Source organism: Gavialis gangeticus, unplaced genomic scaffold, assembly GCF_001723915.1.
Source record: "Gavialis gangeticus isolate Ggan-Ray unplaced genomic scaffold, GavGan_comp1, whole genome shotgun sequence".
Lineage (NCBI taxonomy): Eukaryota > Metazoa > Chordata > Crocodylia > Gavialidae > Gavialis > Gavialis gangeticus.
This window is the reverse complement of record NW_017729020.1, coordinates 876669-889345: the sequence shown is the minus strand read 5'-3', so window position 1 is coordinate 889345 and position 12677 is coordinate 876669. Positions and strand designations below refer to the sequence as shown.

General features: G+C 45.5%; 1 protein-coding gene across 3 annotated transcripts in view; it reads right to left on the bottom strand.

Annotated features, from left to right (window-relative positions):
- Window positions 1–12447, bottom strand: part of SLC23A2 (solute carrier family 23 member 2) — an 87696-nt gene extending 75249 nt beyond the window's left edge. For 2 of the 3 annotated variants that reach the window (XM_019514341.1, XM_019514340.1), the window contains exon 1: window positions 12101–12446. The gene's annotated coding sequence lies outside the window, so the exon portion shown is untranslated. Of the gene's footprint in view, window positions 1–12100 lie in introns of all 3 variants that reach the window. The other variant, XM_019514342.1, reaches the window with a different exon arrangement.
- Between the last annotated feature and the right edge of the window lie 230 nt (window positions 12448–12677).

Below are 12677 nucleotides of genomic sequence, written 5' to 3'. Positions count from 1 at the left end.
GGGGGGGGGGGGGGGGGGAAATCACAGGTGAGATGGCACCTAAATATCTGATAAGGTAATGCCCTACATTTACTGGATCTCCACTTACTTTCAGAAACAGGTCCTAGGGCAGGGGTGGGTAAAACGGCAGATCTGGCTGCGGTCAGACTCCATTTCCCAGCAGCCCCTGACTGCGCAGCCCCAACAATCTCCATGGAGACCCCGGGGCCAGCAGGGCCATGACAGCCCAGGGCTGTAGAGCCAGGGCCCAGCCCCAGACCTGCACTCTTGGGGTCTCTATGGAGACCGGCAGGTAGTGGCATGGGCAGGGAGCTACTCTGAGGCCAGGGAGACTCAGGATCTTGTGGCTGTAACAGCACAGGGCCGGAGCTGGGGCAGACCTGCTATTTGCTCCCTCCGCGCTTGTCACAGGGGTCTGCAGGCAGCAGGCTGCAGCTCTTCTCGGCCCTGCACAGTCCCCAGTGTTAGATCCTAGGTCTCCCTCCATGCCTATCTTGCTCCTGGGTGCTGCCCCAGCCCATCCCAGCTGCCCGGCTGCACATCCTGCCTTCATGGGTCCCACCCTCATCAGTGGGTGCAGGGTAGACTAGAAAATGGGAGTTCACCGCAGGCCTGATCTAGCCCATGGATCAAACTCTGCCCGCCCCTGCCCTAGGGTATGTTTTAAGAAGGCTTTGCTTGCTGTTGTTAGATGCAGCATACAAGTAAACATTCACAGATGGACCTCGGAAGATCATCAGGTCCAACCCCCAGCATCAAGCAGGAAAGACAACTGGAGGTCAGGTGATCCCAGCAAGGCAACTGTCTAATCCCCTCCTGAAGATTTCCAGGGTAGGTGAATGCACCACCTCTGGAGGGGGCTTATTGCACAGCCTGGACACCCTGACCGTGAAGAAGTTTTTCCTAATGCTGAGCCTGAATCGATCTTCCAGGAGTCTGTGGCCGTTACTCCTGGTTTTGCACTTGGGTTAAAGATTAACTATTTCATTCGAGTTTCAGTGACATCATTGGCCTCAGGGAAGCAAGAGAGATTCAACACTCCCATGAAATCTGCTACCCACACAAAAATGTACAACAGAACAGATGGTACTCAAAGAAAAACCTATCACTGGAACTGGGAACACCACTCATCTAGTGGTGAGAGTCATCTCCTACTCAAGGAGGAAATCAAGAACTCCCCAAACACCTGACATTTACCAGTATTTTGAACCCTTCGGGACCAAGATGCAGATGAGATGCAGCACAAAGATGCATATATGCGGCAATCTATTGCCAAAGATACTAGGCAAAAAACCCATATTCATTTAATCAAATTAGTCTACCATTAGGTTTCATCAAATTAGTCTGCCATTAGATTGGCCAATGCCAGAGATGACAATATTGCTGGCAACATTTAGAAACTTGAACAAGTCTACATTTGAAACTTCTGCTAGCATAACGTTGTCTGCTAGGGATGTAACTTTCTACGATGGCAAAAAATAGGTAAATCAGCCAAAAAGCAGTTTTGCTGGCACTGCTTATTTCAGTCAGGGAACTGGGTAAGTTATACCAACAAAAAAACTTTGCCAGTAAAAAATGGGTCTGTGCTACAAGATTTCCACTGAGGTTCAAACCTCTTTTAGTGGAGAAAGAATATGACACAATGCAACATGCACAGAACTGGAGAATAATGTATGTTATATATATTTATATTTTAAGAATATATTTAATATAGTATACTGTTGTTTTCATTTTCTAAGAGCAAATGCAAGTCCAAGCTTTAACAGTCTTTACGTCAACATGCTGTTTACAGGGGTGCTTAAAGAAAACACCAGACCTAAATGCCAACCCATCACACAGAACAGAACATTGCAACTCTGAAGACGTGTTAGAAGCGAAGGAAATAAATGTAGAGTCCTCTTCAGCTGAATCATCTCCTCAAACTTGTTACCTCGATCATGGTTCAATAAGGAAGCAGGACTTGCTGCAATACTGCTAACCGCTAAAGCATCCGTAACGCACCCCCCTTTCATTTGAAATTAAAAAGCCCCTAAATGTTCAAAGAATAGCCAAAAGTCAATCAAAAATTATGCACACTTTCTCATTTTCTTTCCAATTATCCAGCTGGCAGAGTTATGTCTTCCTCACTCAGTGACTTTTCATTCCCACAAGATCATTTCAGGAAAGCTTCTTGAGAAATAGTCCAAGTTATGCTGCTTGTGCAGAGGGATTATTGCTTTGTATCAAACAGGATTCTCAGTTTTCTTTAACTACACTTCCTTCTTAGTCTACTGTAGAGTTCTCCAGGGGATGCTACAGAACATCACACCTCTAGACTGCAGAGCTTAACACACTTATGAGCTGTCAAATCTTAATACTACCATGTTGGCTATCTGCATAGTATATACCCAACAAGAAAGCAGGAGCAACAAAAGGAAAGAGAGGCAAGAGACCAAGGGACCACTCTGCTTTCATGCATCATGGAGTCACAAAACCTGTCTAAATTCATTCTTGTTTGATATGGGAGCTTTAGAATTTACATCCAGTCTTGATTCTACAATAATGGAGAACCCACCACAATCCTTGAGAGGAAGAGGAAACGAAGAGCAAAAGACATGGGAGGAAAAGGGGGAAGAGGAGGGAAGCAGGTACATCAGAGATGCCACTTCACTTCAGGGAGCAAATGTACCCAAGTCTCTTAGCATCGGCAAGAGAGCCAGAATGATAACACTCTAGGCAATACACATAACTGAAAAAAAACTAAGACTGTAGCCCTTAAAATAGGAAACTAGTGGGAAAAATTACTATTGTGGTCTTTGATATAAGGGAATACAATTTCCTTCCATACTGCAAGACATGGTATCGTTTTAACGTTCCAAGTCTTCATATTTCCAACCTGACAAATTGCATAACTGTTTATAGGAAAGACTGGAGGAGTGAGAAACAGTGATTTGGAAGAGGAAAGGATGGCCTAGCAAGACCCCAAGCATCCCAGCTCCCAGCTGAGTGCACTGATAAAGGAATATGGCCATGGCTATGACCAGAAAACTTAAGCATATCCTATAACTAAGGCTGAATTTTGAAAGAGGATTGGCTGATGAATTTTCCCCTCTGTATACATTTAATAAGAACTTAAGCCTCAATTCTGAATTTCTTTCAAGGTTTTTATCCAAAGGAAACTGAAACAGGGTGGTATCCTGTAGAACTTAATCCAAATAGGCCTTCAAGTAGCTGGCCACAACAAGCTGCTGATAGGACTTCAATGCAAGTAAAGAAATTCCTGAAGGGCAACTCTGACTTTTCCTGCTCAGGTTGATGTTTCAGACTCACTGATGTGCCTGTAGGAAAAGCAAAATGATCTCTGAAAATGAGGTGCAAAAGTGGATGGCGTTTCAAGAGAACTTATGTATAACTGAGTTTCATAAGACTCCAAGCTGAAGACATTTGCAGCTAGTAATGATGGCTTCTTATGATATACTAAGGAAGATTAGTGACTAGAGAAAGAACCACATTCAGCCAGAAGTTCATAGCCTAAATAAGGGGGGTAGAAACTATGTGTAATAAAGGAAAGTAACGATTTCAGTTTTTAACAAACCATTCTTTTTGTCCACTGACATTGTCTAATGTTGCTCCAATTCTCCTGTAAAGTTAATAGTTTAGGACAGATTTAGAACTACTACTTTTTTTGTGCATCCTTCAAGTGCAAATATTTACCTAAACGGGTGATAATGTCCAAGGGACACATTCTCATTGTGGTTTAGTATTGCTGCTGACTTAGTTATTACAAAAATCAGCCAGATCCAAACACAGACACTGTGCAGCTTACCAAACAGTACACAAGATACAGATTTTATTGATGACAGGGCTCTGCTTAGTGATGGTTCAACCACAATGGCAAGTGACTGATAGATTTACACACACACACACACACACACACACACGCAGTTAACTGTTATCTAACAACAAAAAACAATCCCCCCCCCGATCCAAAGAGAGTACCAGCAATCCCCAACTCGCACATTAATTTAGCAGGTGAAGAAAATGAAGTGAGAAGCCAAGTCACTCACCTTGACAGAAACCTGCAAACAAACTAGGAATCCAAAAATGGAAGTCATGACAAGTGAATGGACAAGGCACCATTTATCTTCATCAGTCAAAACTAGAGCTGGTCACTAAAAATTTACTATTTAAAAGACCACCTGTAGCAGGGCACTGGGTTGTGCCCTCTTCAATGGTGGCAAAGTGGTGGCAATTAAGGACTCACCTGACCAGCAGCAGGCTGGGCTGGAGCTATATAAGCCCTGAGCCTGAGCCAGCCAGCCATCCAGCTCTGGGAGCCAAGAAGTGAGGAACTTAGGGCTCCTGAATCCTAGAAGAAAGCCACTTTACAATGCAGGAAATAAGGGAAGGTGCCTGGGGCAGACAGGGGCTCAGTTATACAGGTAGGTGACTCTGGTTTATGTTAAGCCTAGGGAAGGCTTAAGGTGCTCATTATAAAGTTGTACTAGAAATTTAGCAAGGGGAGGCAAGACCTACACAAGAGTGGCTGAGAGTGGGCCCCTGCAGGATGTACAGGGGCCTGGGGAGTAGGGATCCTGAGATCCACGAGCCCCAGGTCATCAAAGGGCTCAGAGGGTGATCAGGGGGCCCAGGAACACAAAGCAGGGCTGACCGAGTGAAACCAAGGATGTGCCAAAGATAGGCAGAGCTGCCTGGTAGGGCTGTGTGAAGCTTCAGCCCCTGATTCGATTCAGCAGAGATTTAGCCTGATTTGTTGGCCAAATCTCCGAATCAAACCAGAGGACCCTTTAATCTTTCCAAATCCGATTGGAACCCTGTGAATTGATTCAGAGAGATTCGGCGATTTGGACACAGACACAGCTTTAAATGTTTTTTCTATATACCTCTGGGTAGCAGGCGGTTTGCGAATGCTGCGATGATGGGGCAGATGGAGTGTCCCACAGGAGCACGGGGGCTCCCCAACACACCCAAACCCAGAAGTGGACCAGAAGCACTTCCGGTCCACTTCCAGGTCCGCTGGTGAGCGCACTGGGTCCCCAAGCATCCCCCCCCCCGGCTCAGCAACTGCCGCCTCCTGGGTCTGGGGGTGCCCCTGGGATCCGCCTGCAGTCGATCACCGAGCTGGGGGGGGAGGGGGTGCTGGGGGCCGTCCAGAGCGGTAGTACTTCCGGTCCACTTCTGGGTTCGCCACCGAGCACGTGGGGGGGCCCCCCGCGCTCCTGTGGGACACTCCATCTGCCCTACCATCACAGCTTTCACGAGCCACCTGCTACCTTGAGGTATGTTGACAAAACATTTAAAGCTGTGTCTATGTTCAAATCACTGATTCTCTGAATCTTCAGATGCAGATTTGGCCGAATCGAATCGGGGACAGTGATCCGAATCAATGAATCTGAGCAGGTCAACATTTATGTCGTGCTGGAGGATCTATGAGCTAAGAATTGCTCCACTTGTCTGCCGTAAGGGGTCTACTCTAGTAGGCATCTCTGAGCATGCCTGCAACACACCTACTAAACTGAACTCTGCACAAAGGCACAGAAAGTCATGGCCACCTTCATTCAGAAGACAGCTAGAGAAGGAGCTGGTGCCCTAATTTTATACAACAGGCTAATGGTCAGAGCACTCACTTTGAATTTGAGAGATCTAGGGTCTTTGCCCAAAGGTGCACCTCAGCCCGCGGCCTATAGACTATTCTGGGGTAGGGCACTCTCCACTCCTACTTGTGAAACTTGGTTACTGTGCAAAGATACAGGATTCACTGGGCCAGAGAGAAGGAGCACTACTCCATAACCCAGCACTCAGGGCACCCACCTGACAGAGGGGACACTTGAGTTCTCTTGCCAGGATTGTTTCTGTACTAGAGATTCACCATAGTTGACGCTCCCCTTCCTAAATGAATGTCATGATTACTGAGGGACAGCAGGGGTAAACGTCAGGCCGATGGGGCTCCTGGTAGGCCAGCGAATTCAGGGGTGGGGCATAGCTGTTGGCAGCAGAGGCGCAAACGTGGGCTGTGTCAGCACAGCCCTGCTCGGCCTGCTGCAGCTTGCTGCACCCCTGAATTAGCCGACCCAACCAGAGCCCCACCGCCACTGCACCTGCCACGTCCACAGCTGTCACTACTGTCATCGCTTTTAGCCCGTTACTCTTTCAGTCCACTGCTGCCGCTGTTTACACCTCTTCCGCTGCCAGCCCCATCGCTGCCAGTGCTGGCCCCAGGGAGTTGGGGAGCCAAGTGAGTTTAACACCCTTGGGCTAGTGTCATATTCCCTCTCTTTAGCTTAGTCAATCCTGGATTCTTCTTTTTTGGCCGAGTGGCACAGCTTCAATGAGAGAAATGGAAAGTGCCCTCACACAATAACTACCCACATGTGGGTGGCTTGTAAAGTGCCCTAGGAGTTGTAGGTTTGAAGTGCCTCCAGCTGAGTAAGGCAGCAAATCCAGATCTTCCATAACCAAGGTAAGGGGACTCTTATATGCTGTTGCATAATAGGAACACAAACCACCAACTCCTCCTCCTACTTTCCTTTAAAGGAAAGGAACAACTTTTGCTCCCTTTTTGCGCCTAAAAAGGTTTCAAGCTTTAAGGCTCTCCCTGACAGGGATCCGTTCCACGTTCTCGCTGCCATCAGTTCCATCCTCCAGCGCACAGCTCTTCCCATGCATTGTGGAGGGAGCCGAGGTGCCCAAAGCAGGGCTGTGGATTACATTCCCAAAACAACACCCCCAAAAGTTAGATTTTCTAGCTTAGCCCAAAAAATAAGTCAGTTAGGAGTTCCAGCCCTAAAAGCAGCCAAAGACGCGTGATCTTCCTGGTGGCTTTGATAACGGTAACTGATCATTAGCTGTTCTCCGACACCAACATTTTAAAAGCCAATTTGAACCAAAAATTACAGGACAAGAAATCATCCATAGACTGGATTGTGTTGAGTATGGTTTAAACAGGGATGGATTCTTATTACATTACCCATGTTAGCTGTGGTGATGCTTTTTGTTCCTTTTTTGCTCATCTCTCCCAACACTGTCCCTTCCTTTCTCTGCATCTTTCATATTCTGATTACTTCCTCTTTATACTCTGCTTTTTACACAGTTCAGGAAAGCTCATGGTGTGTGCGCGCGCGTGTGTACACACACCTCTCTCTCTCTATATATACACACACACACACACACACACACACTTTGGTTAGCCTATAACAGTGGCTCTCGACCTTTTTTGTACCAAGACCCATTTATAAACATCAGTGGTCAGTCCCGACCCAGTGTCCCTCACTTTTGACCTGATGTTCCCACCCCAGGCCCCAGCCCCACAGTGTGTTGGGCAGGAAGTGGGAGGGTGTAGCGAATGGGGGGGTCCCAAGCAGCCCCTTGCGGGCTGGAACTCTGTTGACCTGCAAGGGAAAAGCCACCTGTTTTTCTCCTTTAAAGGAGAATCCATTTTTAAAGCTTGTTGATCCATTTTTTAAATTGGTTCTTGACTCTTTCTTGTGACCAACAGGTTGAGAAATTCTGGTCCATAAGGTGCAAATCTACCCTGCCTTCTAACTGATCACTGTGACAGACCCATTTTTTTTTTCAAATAACATGGCCAGCTAATTGAGTCATAACTTGGCTTTGGGCATTTCTCCCATCCCACGGAAGGCCATTAACCAATTCCAATGACACGAGCACTACATACTCTCCAACCAAGTACTAAAAACTTACCTGTAAGTTTACGCTTCAATTTCAATGTGCTAAGGCAATGAATTACTTATTACCGGAGGACGGAATTGAACACAGTCTGGATGTGGAAATGGATCTCAGTCAGGGAGAGGTTCTGAGCTAAAGGGAGGACACATGCTCTGCTGGGCTAAAGACGGAACAAACTCGACTGAACTAAAGAGAAGGAGCATGATTCTGTAGCCCAAGGGTATCTCCCGTACATTGGAAGAAGTTATAAAAGACTGTTTATGAAGAGAGACACTTATTTAAGTAGTCCTGCTTCTCACTCCCATTTCAGCTATGTTTACATAAAGGCCTTTACTCACAATCATCCAGCTTCCCCCGCACCCCACCCCATCATTACCATCTCCAATCTGCCCTGTTATATATAGCATCTCATGAAGTCTTACAAAATCCTATGCCTCCCTAAAAAAATTAGTCAAGAGCAGGGGTGGGTAATTATTTGGGTCCATGACCCACACAGGCAGTTCTGGGGAGCTACCGCAGGCTGGTCAGCACCCCAGCCCCCACCACAGCCAGAAGCCTGTGCACCCTGCGGCTCCTCCCCACCACCGCCAACAGCGCGCAGCCTCAGCTCTGACTGCGGCCCGCCCTGCACCTGCTCTGCACTCTCCCCACCCAGAGTGGAACAGCCTGAAACTGTGCACGCGGCTCCAACCCCAGCCCACCCCACACCTACCCCGGACTGTGCATCCACACCGAGCAGCGGCAGTGGCTGGGCAGAAGCTGATACGCCGCACAGGAGAAAAGCACCCCCTCCCTCTAACCACAACTGGGCCCTTCTTGCTGCAGCCGCCCGGAGCCCGTGCCGCCCTGCAGCTCCTCTCCGCCACTGTCACTGCTGCCTCCGGGCCACCCAGTGGGGCAGCAGTGGCAACGCAGAGGAGAAGTTGCAGGGCAGCCCAGCTGCAACAAAAAGAGCCCAGCAGTAGCGAAGGGGACGGGCTGCTACCCCACCACCACCACCCATGCTGAGCAGCAGCTTCTGCTCGGCCTCCGCCACTGTTTACTCTAGAGCAGGTGCGGGATGGGCCGGGTCAGGGCTGTTCATACGGGTTCCAGGTGGTCCGCTCTGCCAGGCCGAGTCTGGAGCAGACACAGGGTGGGCCAGGGTCAGGGCTGGGCACGCAGATCCCCACCGGCCTGGGGTCAGCAGTGGTGGCAGCTAGAAGGAGCTATCACTCCCTGGGCTGCATAGGGCTTCTTAGCCCCGCTGCATGTCCAGGGGCAAGTGGGACATATCACAGCACCTGGCCAAGGCAGGATCGAGGGACCTGCCGTAGGATGGACAAAATCTCTCTGCGGGCCAGATGCAGTATGGGGGCCACATTATATCCACCACCAGTCTAAAGGGTGCCACTCTGCCCTGCCTTCTGCCAAACTTAAAGAGTTTGCTGTCTTGGAATTAACTTGTCATCACAAGTTTAGCAGTGCTATTGCACTGCAGGAACAAGTAGAAAGCAAAAAGCATAAAGTAACGAGATGTTTAAACATGACTGATACATAGCCTGCATAACCAGTAAAATGTTTAACATGGAATAATGAGAGGTGCAAGATGGACAAAAGGACCTGACTGTTTTCTGTAGCATGTAAGTCCCTAATTCAGATTTATAATACATTAAATAGTCCAACACGCAGTGAGATTTTTGAGGATGGCCTCACATCCATTTTCCTCCAACCAACTTAACTGAGTAGATAGATAAATGGAAATGCTCTATTTCTATCACGATGGCTCATCAAGAAATATCACAAAGGTAATTATAATATTTTGACAGTGTTCAGACTGCCTATAATGACACCAAGGACAGTAAAACCTTGAAGCACTTTTTTTTTAAACCAGGCTAGCTCTTTACGACAACTTCCTTTTTCACAACATACTACAGAAACCTTTTCTGATTTTTTTCAAATTGTTTGGTAGACTAGCAATTTATTCACTTATTATCGTGGATTAAGTTTAAATACGTTTACTGTGCTTCTGCCTGTAACTTGATTTGAAACATTTTAATATAGACTTCTACTGTAACGTCACTAGCAGCACTGCTAAAATTCTACCTAACCTCACTTAATTTGCATCGTTCACTGGCCATATGCTTTGAATAGTTTTATATGCAAAATTTCTTCTGCTCCTAGTCCCTTCTTAGAGCAACACACCTTGCTCATACATTCTTCCTTCAATGCAATTTCTCATCTGAATAAGTTAAGGTAGAAGACCAATTCAGATACTCCAATTCTTAAAGATACCAACAAGCTGTACTGTCTCCACAACAGAGCTATTACATGCCATTCAACAAGTCATTATCTGTCACAACAGCTTCTAGAATAAAATGCATCTTTAATATCATGGGTGCATTGTTCTAACTACTAAAACTGCAGAGACCTGAGATCTGGAATAGCCTGAATATAGTATACTAGAGTCTAAAACATGGGCTCACAGTGGTCATGAAATCTTGCTCTAAGTAGCCACTCTCCGTTCCATTGCATTAAGCTCCTCTACACTGCTAAATATTAGCAGTATGTGTAACCTAAGCAAGGATGCAAGCTAGCTATTCAGCCTGTTTCTTGTAAATGTTACCAGATGAGAGGGGCAATGAAGGATTTGCTTGGGTTGCTATTTTATGAATTCTTCCTTTGGCTCCCCTATGCAGTCACACAAGACCTGGTCTTTTCAGCCCCTGGTAGATTAAATAATGAGCAAGCAGCTGGTTCTTGAATGAGGGACCAGTAAATTACTTTCCAAAAAACAACTGTTTTTGGCTTCAAAAAAGGAAGAAAAAAAATCACCACAGCCCTATTTTCTCATCACATAACCATCAGTTGTATAGTTAAAGGAAATATTACATGAAACTAGTTTTCTAACAGTCCACACACAAGTTTCGTTTCTCACATCTGACAGGATGAGATATTGGAATCTCTGTATAAAGGACCCGTTTCTCTCTTTCTGCCTCATTTATCATTTGTATTTGTCACTGCAAGCAGGACTCAAACACTAAGACTGCACACCAAAGTAGGCTTATCTTCCCATTAGAAAGATGAAAGTCTCGGCAGATTAAATCTTATCACAACACAATCAACTCTCAACTGCTATCTGATTTTGAGGCACTCGAAAACTGTATTTAAAAACATGTTAAAGGAACACGGAAGTATTACCACTTTGGTTTGTGACATTTTATTCCAATTACACCAGCTCCTTTTATCTTCCTAAGGGACAAATAACAAGATCATGAAAAAATCATCAAGATTTTTTTTAAGAAAGCATTTACATGCCCACAGATACTGCAACCTCATTTTTACCCTCAAATTTAATCAGGATCACAAAATAGAAAATCTCCAAACCATACACTTAACTCAGGTAGTGATAATACTGCTAAGCTAATAACACCAGAGAGAATACCTAAGAACAATGGTATTAGTAAAATCACAGCCATCTATATTGATAGCGTCACAAATGGACTCTATAGCCTACCAACGGTAGGATGTTAATACCAGTTCAACATCGCTGACACGTGCAGTACTGAGAACTGAGTGTAGTCTGGCCAGCAGCACTTTACCTATCATGACAGGAAAAAAAATCGCCCAGATTAAGTTTAGGGGGCATCCTGCTTAATATACCAGGAACAAGGCTGTTCCTACTAGGGCTTCCCCAATATACTTATTTCTACAAAACCACCTCCCACCGCCCTTCCTAGCCCACTGTTAATGTTTTCACCATATTACAGCAAGAATTAACACCACGCTAAAGGCCCTTTTAGAGAACATACTTTCAAACAACCCACCTCTGTTATTTGGGAATGGCAAGCAAAAGCCACAGTGAACGTGCTACTCCTGCCTTTGATGCACTAACAGGGCTCAAGCTTTTTAAGTATCTCTAGCCATAAGGATATATGGGAGTGCTTGAAATAACCATTAGGCAAACAAGTTTACTTGCCTGCCAATATAAAATAGTTCTCTACAGTATATTTTGAAATGTTTCCAATCTATTTAAATTACTCCAGCAACAAGATCATCTGACATACTCAGACAACGACCTTCAGGAATGCTCAGAACATTCCACCAACCCTCTCAACAGTGCTTGATTTGACCCAACAGGAAACACTTAAACAACTTTCCCCTCCACTTTCAGATCAATGTGACAGGAGACTCAGGGCCATTTTAATCTAAAGCAAACACATTTTGAAGATGTTAGCAGAATCTTACTGAATTAAAACCACACCTCCATAATCACAAGACAGATAATAAACAAACATTCTCTTACACCTAAAGAATGACTGGCACGTGCATAAATGCCACCCCCAACACACATCACCATGATTAAACCGTCAGTTTTACAGTAGATGGAGCCTAAAAGCCCAAGAATATAGATAAGGACTGTATTGTTACTTACAGTTCTTCAAATGCAATTCCACCAGGGCTAATCTTCCTCTACCCTCTATTTAAAATCCTGCTTCCATTATCATTTTCTCCAGCACTCTGGCATCACAAACACAGGATCAAAACATCTTCTGTATAGAAAAGCAAGGATACATTGTCCTCTACAGAATGTGAGAGAAGATCCAGATCTTCATGGAGGTACCTAATTATACCAAGGTACTGAAGGACGTACAGCCTGTCCTCAGGAACATCAGACTTGTTCTGTATTTAACCTGTATGACTTAGAGAACAAACTTCAGTCTCGATGCCTCAAGTGGGAGAACCTCTGGTATCCCCCGAACACTAAAAATCAAAAGATGACAGAGTTTTATTTGATGGAAAGAATTATTAGATAGCAACTTTTCCTTCAAAGCAAAGCAACACTCTCCAGGTTAAGTCCCTAGCCTGGGAACTAAGAATTAGGACAGAATCTTTTTGATCAGTTCAAAACTATGAACCTGACAAGGTGTAAGCTTTGCAGTTAACTCGGGCCCGGCCACCGATACTACTGTATAAATTAAGTTTTAAACCCAGTTGGAAGTAAACAGGGT